The sequence below is a fragment of the Myotis lucifugus genome, unplaced genomic scaffold (genome assembly GCF_000147115.1).
Source record: "Myotis lucifugus unplaced genomic scaffold, Myoluc2.0 scaffold_74, whole genome shotgun sequence".
Classification (NCBI taxonomy): domain Eukaryota; kingdom Metazoa; phylum Chordata; class Mammalia; order Chiroptera; family Vespertilionidae; genus Myotis; species Myotis lucifugus.
In genome coordinates, this window is record NW_005871122.1 from 1,190,663 (window position 1) to 1,204,243 (window position 13,581).

The following is a 13,581-nucleotide window of genomic DNA, read 5'->3' on the forward strand; positions in this document are numbered from 1 at the left end:
AAAAAGGTGAAAAATTTTTTAATATGCCCCAAAAAAGGTTTTTAAGAAAGAAACCCCCCCAGTAACCCGGCCCCCGCGGGGAAAAAAAGGGGGGTTTCCCCCCCTTAAAATTCCCCCCCCCGAACCTTTCTTTTTCCCAAAAAAAACGGGGGCCCGGCTTTTTGCCCCAAAAAATAAATTTTTTTTTGGTTTAAAAAGGTTTTTGAAAAGTTTTTTTTTGGGGAAAATTTTAAAAAAAAAAAATTTCTTTTTTTAACCCTTTTGAAGGAAACCGTTTTTTGGGATTTTTTTTCCCCAAATTTTGTTTCCAAAAATTTTTTTTAAACCCCCAGGAAAAAGGGGTTTTTTTTTTTTTTTTTTTAAAAATTTTTTTTTTGAAAAAAATTTTAAAATTGGGGCCTTAAACCCCAGTTTCCCCCCCCCCCCCCCCCCCCCCCCCCCCCCCGCTGTTCGTGTCCATTGGCTAGACCTACATGCTTGCATGTAAGTCCTTTGGTTGATCTTTCCCCCTTACCCCCACCCTCCCCTACCTTCCCTCCAAGGCCCGACAGTCCAATCAATGCCTCTCCGTCTCTGGATCAGTCCTTGTTCATCAGTTTATGATGTTCATTATATTCCACAAATGAGTGAGATCATGTGGTATTTATCCTTCTCTGACTGGCTTATTTCACTTAGCATAATGCTCTCTAGTTCCATCCATGGTGTGGCAAATGGTAAGAGTTCCTTTTTCTTCTTCCTCTTCTTAAAGAATACCTTTCAGCATTTCATATAATGCTGGTTTGGTGGTGATGAACTCCTTTAGCTTTTTCTTATCTGTGAAGCTCTTTATCTGACCTTCAATTCTGAATGATAGCTTTGCTGGATAAAGTAATCTTGGTTGTAGGTTCTTGCTATTCATCACTTTGAATATTTCTTGCCACTCACTTCTGGCCTGCATGGTTTCTGTTGAGAAATCAGCTGACAGTCGTATGGGTACTCCCTTGTAGGTAACTGACTTTCTTTCTCTTGCTGCTTTTAAGATTCTCTCTTTGTCGTTTGCTCTTGGCATTTTAATTATGATGTGTCTTGGTGTGGTCCTCTTTGGATTCCTTTTGTTTGGGGTTCTCTGCGCTTCCTGGACTTGGAAGTCTATTTCTTTCACCAGGTAGGGGAAGTTTTCTGTCATTATTTCTTCAAATAGGTTTTCAATATCTTGCCCTCTCTCTTCTTCTGGTACCCCTATAATTCTGATGTTGGTACGCTTGAAGTTGTCCCAGAGGCTCCTTACACTATCTTTGTATTTTTGGATTCTTTTTTCATTTTGCTTTTCCGGTTGGGTGTTTTTTGCTTCTTCATATTTCAAATCTTTGACTTGATTCTTGCGATCCTCTGGTCTGCTGTTGGGAGTCTGTATAATATTCTTTATTTCAGTCAGTGTATGCTTAATTTCTAGTTGGTCCTTTATCACAACATCGAGGGTCTCATTAGATTTCTTGAGGATCTCACTACATTTATCGGCGGTTTCCATAAAATTCTTGAAAAATCTAAGAAACGTGGTTTTGAACTCTATATCCAGTCGTTTGCTGTCCTCCATTTCTGTCATTTGTGACCTGTTTCTTTGTCTTCGCATTTTGTCTGCTTCCCTGTGTTGGTAGAGTGGTTTTGTGTGCTACGTGTCCTACAGGGCCCAGTGGCTCAGCCTCCCCAGTTACCTGAGGTGGACACTCTTGGTGCACCCCCTTGTGGGCTTTGTGCACAGTCTTGTTGTAGTTATGCCTTGGTTGTTTTAGGTGTCACTGGGAGGAATTGACCTCCAGGCCAATTGGCAGTGAGAATCAGCTGTGTCTGCAGTGGGAGAACTTCTGTGCTGAAGACACCCTTCTGGGGCAAGACTTGCTTCAGTGGGGCTTTGGTGCTCACTGAGTCTGCCTCCTGAGTGTGTTCCTTATGAATCTGAGGAGTTATAATCTGGGTGGTCCCACTCTGACCACTGGGTACACTGGCTCTTGGATCTAAGGAGATGCTAATTAAGCCTCTTCCTGAGGTTACCCAGCAGGAGCTACGAAGAGATATGCAGATTCCCATTCCTTTTTTTTGGGGTTTGGGGGTGCCCAGATGAGGCCCAGCTGAGAAGCAATGCAAGCTGCTGTGGGGCCTTGGGCCTTCTCTTGGAAGTTCTGGGTCTGTCTGGCCCAGCTGCAATTTGTTAGGTAATTGTCAGTTTGCAAAGGGCCAGGGTATTCATATGCAAAAGGCTTTGCAGCAGCCTGGAAGGGGCGGGGTCTCGGAATCAACAGGGCGGAGCAAGCAGCTATGGTTGATCCTCAGCCCTGCCCTAAGGGGCCGTGCGGCTCAGTGTCCTGGTAATTGCTGCCAGCACCTCTGAGGGAAAGCCGCCCTCAAGTTCCGAGTTCTGCCTGCTGCCAGACTGTCCAGTTTCTCCCAGTATGAGCCCTGGGACCCCAGAGATTTCCCAGAACCGGAGTTCAGAGCAGTTGGGAGCTTGTGACTCCCTCCCGATTCAAAAAGACAGCCGAGTCCTCAGGTGCCGCCCCTTTCCCTGCGCGCCGGAGCCTCCGTACCTCTGCACTTCACTTTTGTAGTTCCTCTGAGTCTGTGTGCTCTTCTCTTTCCTTCTAGTTGTAGAATTTCCACTCAGCCAGCCTTCCTGTGATTCTGGATGATGACCGTTCTGTCTTTTAGTTGTATTTTTGAAGTTGTTGCCGGAGGCAGCAATTTCCGGTGTTTTTCTATGCCACCATCTTGGTTCCTAAAGCTCTGTTTTTTAACCAGTCACTCCATCCCACCCTCCTGAACCCTGGTAGGTTTGGCCAATAGAAACCTCTTCAAATTGCTTCCTTTGTTCTTGGGCATATTGCATATCCTATTATGCTTTGAGCACTTCCTTACTATGTTGTATAGGATTTCCCAGGATCATTGTGTGCTGTCCTAGCCCCAGCCATGGAATCAGCCCTTTCTCCAAGGAAAGTCCCTTTGAGTGGGGACTGCTCTTTAGAAACCAATATCTGGTTGCTAGATTATGGGGAGTTAGGATATATGTATATATATGTGTGTATATATATGGTACATATAAACATGTATATACATTTGAATATTGTATATATGTGGACATACATGTGCATATATAAAACCTGTATATCAATATATAGAAAACACATATGTATATATACACACCCATCTTATATCTAGTGTTTTTGTCTTTTTTATTTCAGTTTTTTAAGAAACATTCCATTGGATGCTTAGAAGCACATTTTCTTTTTAAAAAAGTATGTATTTATTTTTCTTTTAAATTTTTTTTTAGAGAGAGATAAAGAAAAAGAAACAAACATCAGTTTGTTGTAACACGTATTTATGCATTAATTGGTTGATTCTTATATGTGCCCTGACTGGGGATTGAATCTGCAACCTTAGTATGTGGGGAGGATGCTCTAACCAGTTGAGTCACCTGGCCAGGGCTTTTTTCCTGTCTTTAGCTATCTATCCATATCTTCTACCTCTCAGAATAGCCACCTCCCCTTTTTCTCCCCAAACCAGAAGTTTTTTCTGATATCTTTAATTTTCATATTCTGGTTCATTTCTGACATTGTTACTTATTTGAAATACAGTTGGGTTTATTTGATTTGGATTTATTTCATTTTAGGATTTTTTCCCCATCCTTCTTGATTTTGTATTTTTCTTTTTGATTATATGAAATATCCAGTTCCAAAAGTCAAAACTATACAAAAATCCCTGGCCCATGTATTTCAGTGGTTACAGTGTTGTCCCGTGCACTGAAGGGTTGTGAGTTTGATTCCCAGTCAGGGTGTGTACCTGATGCAATGGATCAATGTTTCTCTCTCACATGGATGCCCCTCCCTCCCTCCCTCCCTCCCTCCCTCTAAAAAACAAACCTACAAACAAAAACACCACCAAAAACTTCACAAAGGGTATATTCAGAGAATTGTCACTCATCCTCATTTCTTGTTCTACTCTTTCATCTTCACCATGTTCCCATCCACCCCTTGAAAGGTATGCAGTCTCATTAGTGTCCCATTTTTTATCATCATATTTCTTTCTCCATCATTTCGTACAAATAAAAAAAATTGTATTTTCTCATTTTTCTTTCATAAATGCAAGGTAATATACTATATGTATTCTTTTGTGATGTTTTCACTTCAAAATATATTCTAAAAACTATGCTATATTAATTTAGAGATATCTCATTCTTATAACTGCGTGATACACTTGATGCAATGTGCTCATGCGTGTGACTCACCATTGTTTTTTCAGCTGCTAGTCTCTGGCTTTGGGTAGAAGCAGTTGACTGTTAACTATTATGGTATCTCACTTTTAAGGCTTGAAAGCTAAAATAACACCTCAGTTCTGGTCATGGTAAGCAGGTAGAAGTTTTATAACACCAGGATATTGAATTCAGCAGTTGAAGCATCCCTTCTTAAATACATAAAATAGTGTAATTTTTCAAGTGTCTTATTGAAGGCAATGAGCCAATGCAGGAAAGCTTTCCTGTGACCAGAAGGGAAGTTAATGTGAATTTGGTAGTATGTTGTGAATATAGTGAAAAAGCCTAAATGTAGAAATTTCTTTGTTATTTTAAGTTAATTTCTAAGTGTCTAAAATAGTGTTCTGTCAATCATTTTTTATTCCTTTAGAGATACTTTAGAAACTGAAAGAAGAACAGCATATTTTCTATATCATATTTCTTTGTAATAATGTACTTGGTAATTCTAAACTTTAGCGTATGTTATTTTTAATGTACTTTAAAAGCAGCCTCCAAAATTATAGCCAGAGTTCTTGCTACATAATGGTGCTCATTAAATGTTTATGAAAAAAAGTTATGAGTAACTCTTTAAGGGAACTCTTTGCTAAACTTTATTTTGTTTCTACAGCACTTCACATCACTCATAGCTCTTAGTATGAGTTTGCATAATATCATCTCTGAGTAACAAATTTTATTGGCAATGGAGATCTGTTAGGGTCGTAAATGTTCTGAAAAGAAATAATTTGTATTGCAATGACAGCTTAGTGTTTCTGTTGATCAGTGACACGAGAGATGCTAGAAATCATTTGAAAAATGTAAGGAAATTGTTGCAATGCATTTTAATAGCAATATACATGATAGTAATTTAGATTATAATTACTCCCTTGGCAGCAACTGTGCTTACTCTTTTTGTACAGTGCTGACTCTGATGTTTTCTTAAAATATTGTCATTATCAATGCAAACTATATCTTTAAATAGTCTCTATATTTTGTATCATTCATCTTAACAAGTCTCATCACCTAAATAATAGGTACCAAGAATTTAGGAATTATAATACTATAAAGAAACTAAGACAGTTCATTTATAGTTACTGATATAAATTAAAACCTATAGACATAGAGAGAGACACATACACCCATGGGAGAGTACACACAGACTCATAACTATGAGAACTTAGGCTTTTTGACTATTTTGGCTTTATGTTGATGGAATCTTTGTTTTCTGTAGTTGATGAGCTAAAAATTACAAACTTAATGTTATGGAGAAGGATCTTGAGTCTAGTAATTAACTTCATACAAAATTTACTTGTAGTTTCAACCTGTTCTTCCAATCCCCAATATTTAAAACTTTACATTTACTCTAGAAGCTATATAGTTTGGGTCTTTATGTTAAATTCATAAAGAAAATCAGCACTTTTTCCTTTAATTATTTAATTGTCATATTGATTTATTGATGGAAAATCGGCAGTTTTTTAAATTATTTTTTCTTTATTGATTAAGATATTACATATGTGTCCTTATCCACCCAACCCCCCCCCCCCCCACACACACACACACACACACACACTCATGCCCTCATCCCCCTGTTGTCTGTGTCCATTGGTTAGGCTTATATGCATGCATACAAGTCCTTTGGTTGATCTTTCCCCCTTATTCCCACCCTCCCCTACCTTCTCTCTGAGGTTTAACGGTCTGATCGATGCTTCTCTGTCTCTGGATCTGTTTTTATTCATCAGTTTATGTTGTTCATTATATTCCACAAATGAGTGAGATCATGTGATATTTATCTTTCTCTGACTGGCTTAGAAAAATCAGCAATTTTAGAGTGTGATTAAAAGACTACACTTTGTCTGCAGTTGAGGATGTTGATGGTAAATTGTGGTATAGGCTTTTTAGGAGAAACAAGATTTGATTTAATGTGTGGAATAATACTTATAGTGATCTGATTAATGCTTAAGAATATAATTTCTGATTTCTGTGCTGTGTCAAATAATCTAGGCATACTTTTGCCTAAAGCAGCTGCCATGTGTTTGATACTTTATTAGGCACTAAAAGATTGCTATCTTGACCCACACTGACATTATGCTGTGTCAGTGTCTGCAGAGAATGCAGACTTTTTAGATTTAGCTTTCTACTTATATTATTTTAAAAATCATGTTATCATTTAATTGTGGATTCTCCATGGTTGTATAGAAATCATTTAATTATTTAAAAAAAGAAAGCAAATCAGTTCTTCAGTGTTTTTCACTGGTAACTTGAGGTATAGTGTATTTTTAATTTGTCATAAAATGGTATTTGGTATTACTCTGCAAACAAATAAATTAGATAAAACAGTAAAGATACATATACCAAATAATTCTTACACCTGAACTGACATGACATTGAAGGCATTGAGGCAGGGACTGAAGAATTTGTTCTAAGAAGGATCAAAGGAAATGGTAACTAATTACCTTTACTGAAATAATGTTTGGTTTTAGAGAAATAAAAATGGTAAGGGAAATCCTATATTATAAAGATGTAAAATGCAAATGGTCGTTACGTAGTGATTGCTGCATAACGACCAGATCATGGATCAGCAGGAGGGTGGGGCAGGGAGCTACAAGCAGAAGGTGGAAAGCTACAGGAGGGGGCAGGGCAGCAAGCTATGCTGGGGGGGGGAGACTGGGGGGTGGAGGGAGCTACAGAAGGGCAGCAGCGAGCTACTGGCTACAAGCGGGTGGTGGAGAGCTACAGGAGGGGCAGGGCAGCAAGCTATGAAGGGGAGCGTGGGGAGGAGGGGCTGGGGGAGCTTCAGGAGGGCAGGGCAGCGGGTGGAGAGCTACTGGAGGGCGGCAGCGAGTTACTGGTGCACTGATTCGTGCGCAGGGCTACTAGTAAGTGATAAAGCGAGTGTTATGTTTTGTACCTTAGAATATATTTAATAAAGATTCTGACAAGAATAATGTATGTACTTTCTGTTCTGCATTCAATGTTTTAGAATAAAGTTTACTAAGAGATTTAAAAAGATTTAAAAATTATGTTGGATAAATGCCCTTCTAATTTTCATGATGTCAGGTAGACATCCTTATCTCAGTAATGTGTTTGATATCACAGGTGATACAGCTTTCTAAGGATTTTCATGTTTATGGCTAATGGACTTGTAGATATGAGCTTCCTTCCCTTCTCTCCTCCAACTTCCCACTTCCTTTGAAGTTATGTAAAATGAAAGAAACATAAGAGCTGTGCTTAAAAGGAATATTTCATGTAACATAATATTTTCTTCCTCAATTTCCTTTCTTTTATACCTGTATTTTGATAGTAATATAATAAAAGGGGGCGGGAATTGTGCTGAAAGCAAATTTCCCAATTATTTGGTCTGTTTTCTATGTCTTTAATTTGAAATATTTTCTTTTGATTAAGCATTTGTTTTTTTCAGAATTGTTTTTTAAACGTTGTTTCTTGTTTTAATCCTCAGTCTTTGTATACTTTCCATTTTATTATAACCTCATTCATTCATTGAATGCCAAGCATTTTACAGTGATGAGTTAGGCAGAGCCAGACATGCCCTAGTAGTTGCATTCTAGAAGGCCTCACATACAGAGGTGCTGGCGTTTGCTGACAGCACCTTACTTCTAGGAGACATGGCTACCCAGCTCATTGCTTTTCTTCCTGTCACTACCACTGCCATAGTTTATTTCCTTCACTTTATCACTCCCAGTGATTTTTGTTTTTCCACCCAATCTCAACCACTCCTTATCTTGGATAGTAAAATACAAACGTCCTTTCCTACTTACTTAATATTCCCACTTTAAGAATTCTATAACCCTTTTAGAACTGCTAATTCATTTGATGCTGGTGTAATAACCTGGTTGTTACAAATAATATAGGCATGCCATTTACACAGCTGTCCGAAAAGCTGCATTTAACATTTCCAGGTCTGTTCTCCCATGATTGATAGGGGAAGGGACTGGCTAAGGCAGTTTAGACGCATGTCCAGTAAGGTCTGAGTGACATGGGAAAATGCTTGCCTGTCAATCACACCTGGAAACAGGTAATTGGGCATGGCCACTGCAAACTCGAGAAGCCTGACTATATAAACTTCCAAACAAGGAAGTTCGCTGTCTCTTGGCTCCAGGGCACTGTGCACCTGTGACTCCTGTTGCAGGGGCATGCTCCCCTGTGCCACATGGCGCACGGCCATGTTGGACTCCACACACGGACGAATAGACTTTAAACTGGCCTGAATGCTGAACTGTACCCAGCTGCAACATGAGACGGAAGCTCTGGACATTGGCCTTGTTTCTGGTTCTGCTGAACTCCCAGCTGCCTCCCTTTCAGGACTGCCTTGGAGGAAATGGGACATTGGAGACTGAGGAATGTAACTCTACGCCAATAAAATCTTCCACATACCATCTACCCATGGGAGCTTCTGAAAATGCTTCTTTCAGCTGTGCCCCAAGAACCTCCACCTCATTCCCACCGGTGACCGGGGAGTTTAATTCTTCAGAAACACATGACTCTATGATTTTTTATATTTAGTGTCTCCTCACCCTCAACCATGCCTTTACTTCTCTCCTTATGAACCTTAGGCACACAGTCCTTTGTTCTCTTGCATGAACCTTCGGTTTACTTGTCTCTTTATATAAACTCTGCCCTTGGTTAAATTTCCCATCTCCTTTCCATTTGCACCTCAGCACAGCATGCATTTAGGAGAAAGCATGTAGCCACACTGACTGGTGGTTCCCTAATGACCACAGTTGACCAACATGCTCATAATACATACCTTAACAGATATCAGACCTTGTCATTTTCTGAAAATGATTTCATATCTTCACATACTTCCAGTTCTGCATTTTTACTGTTAGCTGATTTTATTACTGCTTCTATCACTGAACATTGAGGAAGTAGACCTGCCATACCTCACTTCCTAATCACCAGATTTAACACTCGACCTGAATCTGTTCCCTTTGATTCTGTTTTTGCTCTTCCTATAGTGATACACTTTTCCTGCAACTGTGTAAGGTCAATCTTTTCTCTTATATAGTAGGTCACTTTCTCTGTCATCTACTCAATTTTTTTTTTGTTCACTTGTTTGCTTTTTTGCATCTATAACTACCCTCTACATCAGGGGTCCTCAAACTACGGCCCGTGGGCCACATGCAAATACAAATGTTGTATTTGTTCCTGTTTTGTTTTTTTACTTCAAAATAAGATATGTGCAGTGTGCATAGGAATTTGTTCATAGTTTTTTTTTAAACTATAGTCCAGCCCTCCAACGGTCTGAGGGACAGTGAACTGGCCCCCTGTTTAAAAAGTTTGAGGACCCCTGCTCTACATCATCAATTTCTTCCCTTTTGCTTGGTCATTCATTCCCATCAGCATACAAACATGGTTTAGTCCCCTCCCCCCAGTAACACCACAGCTACTGCCCCAATTTTTGCTCCTTTCTTACAGAAAATTTCTTCAGAGTGGTACATTCTTTTTCTTGCTTTCCCCCATAAAGTTCTGATCAGGCTTATCTCCAATCCACCTGCCAAACTGATATTGACAAGGTCACGGTGATTAGTAGATGGTGACACCATTCATTTATTTGTTGAGACCAAAAGCTTTGGCATCATCTTTAAATTCTTTTTCTTTCACATGTCACATCCAAACTATCAGCAAATCTTGTCTGATCCAACTTCATGTTGAGTAACTCTCTGTCTTCCATCACAGGCATCTTATATCTGGCTACTGTCAACTCGTGAGCAAACAATATGCTAGCCTTCTTATTGGCCTCCTTGTTTCATGTTTTTTCATTTATGTTTGTTGCCACACAGGACTAATAATAATAATAATAATAATAATAATAATAATAATAATAAAAGAGCTTATTAGATCTTTTCTCTGCTCAGTACCCTCCAATAGTTTTTCACTCACTCAGAATAAAGCCTAAAGTACTCACTGTGGTTTGTAAGACCATATCAGTGGTTTACAAACTTTTTCTTAAATGGTCAAGATCATAAACATTTTAGGCTTTGTATATCCATAGAGCCTCAGTTGCTGCTGCTTTGTCTTCCCCCTTCCTTTTCTCCTGCGCCTCCTGTTCTGTCTTTATAAGCTTCTTAAAATGTAAAAAGTATGCTTAGCTCAAGAGTCATGCAAAAACACTTGGCACTCAGACTGTAATTTTTTCATCCCGTCTCCTCTTTTGTCTGTCTTTGTCATCTATAACTCTGTCATGCTCACTGGAATTTAAATGTGTCTTCTTGCTCTCCTTTGAATATACCATTCCTGCCTTAGGGCTTTGTGTTTGCTTGGAATATCCATCTCCCAGATTTCCCATGTCCCCTCCTCTTTACTCGGGTCTCTGCTCAAATGTTATTTTTTACAAAAATGTCACTAGCTCAAACTGGTAACTTTAATTAATTAATTAATTTTAATTCTTATATGAGGATTTTTTCCCCATTGCTTTTCTCAGAGAGAGTGGAAAGAAGGGAGGGAGGAGGAGGAAGAGAAGGAGGAGGGAGAAGAGGAAGAGGAGAGAGAAACATCGATGTGAGAGAGACACATGGACTGGTTGCCTCACACTAGTGCCCTGGGGGTGGGAGTGAACCCGCAACCCAGGTACCTGCCCTTGACCGGAAATTGAACCCACGACCCTTCGGTGTGTGGGGTGATGCTCTAACCCAGTGATGGCGAACCTATGACACGCATGTCAGAGGGGACACGCGAACTCATTTTTTTGGTTGATTTTTCTTTGTTAAATGGCATTTAAATATATAAAATAAATATCAAAAATATAAATCTTTGTTTTACTATGGTTGCAAATATCAAAAAATTTCCATATGTGACATGGCACCAGAGTTAAGTTAGGGTTTTTCAAAATGCTGACACACCGAGCTCAAAAGGTTCGCCATAACTGCTCTAATCACTAAGCACACCAGTAAGGGCTCAAACTCGTAACTTTTTTTTAAAGTTTTTTTTTTAATTTATTTTTATTGCTTAAAGTATTACAAAGAATATTACATATGTCTCCTTTTTTCCCCCCTCTTGACAATCCCCCGGCCTCCCCTACCCCCCAGTGTCTTATGTCCATTGGTTATGCTTATATGCATGCATGCAAGTTCTTCGGTTGATTTGTTACTCCCCCCCCCCCCCCCCGCCCCGCCCCAGCCCCCCAACCCTCACCAGCCTTCCAGCTGTAGTTTGACAGTCTGTTCGTGGCTGCTCTGCCTCTGTATCCATTTTTGTTCATCAGTTTATAATGGTCCTTATTAGCCATAAATGAGTGAGATCATGTGGTTTTTTTCTTTCATTGACTGGCTTATTTTACTTAGCATAATACTCTCCAGTTCCATCCATGCTGTTGCAAATGGTAAGAATTCCTTCCTTTTTACAGCAGCATAGTATTCCATTGTGTAGATGTACCATAGTTTTCTAATCCATTCATCTGCTGATGGGCACTTAGGCTGTTTCCAGATCTTCGCTATGGTAAATTGTGCTGCTATGAACATAGGGATGCATATATCCTTTCTGATTGGTGTTTCTGGTTTCTTGGGATATATTCCTAGAAGTGGGATCACTGGGTCAATCGTAACTTTTAAATAGCTACATTCCCTATCATTCTCCTTTCATCTTCCCTTTCAAGCTGATGGCACCATATTTTGGCTTAGACTAAAAACCTAGAAGTCATCTTTGACTTTTTTTTTTTACCTCTGTATCTACATCATGTAAACAAGATCTGACACATGGTAGACATTCAACATATCCTTTAAATAATAAATGTAAAAGTTATTTTAATACAGAGTGGTGAACCTCTTGAAAAAAAGGAATCCATTGAGGCGGGGACTCAGTTTATGTGGCTTATAAATGGCCTGTCCTGGGAAGTTAGTCTCAGCGCAGATCAAACTGGTACCTAGGAGTAGGCCTGTGCAAGGATGGGGCTGTGAAGGTGAGGTCTTGGTAAGAGGCAGGAACCTCAGGTGACAATGCAGAAGCCTTTAGGCAATTTATTGCCTAATAAATTGTTCAAGCTAGAAAAACTTTATATAACTGAAATAAAGAAGTATTTTTTAGCCAATGAGTTTAGTCTCTTTTTCTCAGTGTTTATTGGAAAAATCTACTTGCTGCCCACTTAAAATGTCCACCTTTAACCCCATGCTCTAATCAAACACACCAAAAATTAACATCTCTGCTTCCATGTCTTGAACTAAAATGTAAAATGGTCCTACAGAAAAAATTGACAGGTTGGTTTTGGTCTTTTATATAAATGGTGGAACCATACTATGCATTTTTTTGTTTGACTTCTTTAACTCAACATATTTTTTTGGATTCATTTATTTTGTTGTATTATCAGTAGTGAAATTTTGTTGTTGTGTAGTATTCCACTGTATGGACATAATCAAACTTGTTAATGAATACTTACTTGGGTTGTTTCCAGTCTTTTGCTATTATGAATAAAACTGTTCTGAACATTGTATGGATATATTTATTTACCCCTCCTACTTAACACCTAGTTGTGCAGTTCCTGAGTCCTATATATAGTCCGTGTATATTTAGTTTTAAAATAAACAGTTAAAACTCTTCTGCGGAGTGGCAATACCATGTAATATCTCGACCAGTCATGTAGGAGGCACCAGGTAGTCTATAGTGTTATTTTACTTGTTTTAGTCTGCATTTCCCTCCTGATAAATGATTGTGAACATCATTTCATGTGATTATTGGCCATTCATATATCTTCTTTTGTGATTGGACTATTTGTGTTATTACTATTGATTTATAGGGGTTTGTTAAATATTCTGAATACAAATTCTTTATGAGAGATATTTACCATTGGGAGAGGCAGGCTGCCATTGGCCCTGAGTATCACTGTATATTTTTTCCGGTTATGCCAGGAACTGGAGGCTTGAATGCTCTTTACCCAGGCCATTTCTCAGGGTTGCATTTACAGTGGGTAGCCTTAGAAGTGAAGTTATATTTGTCTATGGATAATGAGCAGGCTTGTTACTGCTCACTATAAAAGTGGTGAATCCCCAGAGCTCAGTGTTCTTCCCCGTGACGCAATCCACGGCATGTGAAGGCATCCATCACCTCTGGGGACTCCGCATCATCCCTGTGGGAGTGGGTGGGTTGGGGAATGAATATATGCATACAAAAGTGTTTGACTCTCCCTTAGGATTCTTGTGTTTTCTGTCAGCATCCATGAAACAGGAGCAGGCAGGCTAACTTAGCTTGTATGTAGGATAAAATCTCAGGCTTTTTGTGTTGTTTGGGATATTCATTTTAATAGGATCATTCTTATATTAGTTTTGTTATTTGAGTGCGCCTAAAATATATTACTATATTTTAAAATACTCTTTATG

The 13,581-nt window shown here is 39.1% G+C and overlaps 1 protein-coding gene across 2 annotated transcripts in view; it reads left to right on the forward strand.

Moving 5' to 3' along the window:
- DIAPH3 (diaphanous related formin 3) overlaps positions 1-13,581 on the forward strand; it is a 511,880-nt gene that overhangs the window by 105,433 nt on the left and 392,866 nt on the right. The gene's annotated exons all lie outside the window — the stretch shown is intronic.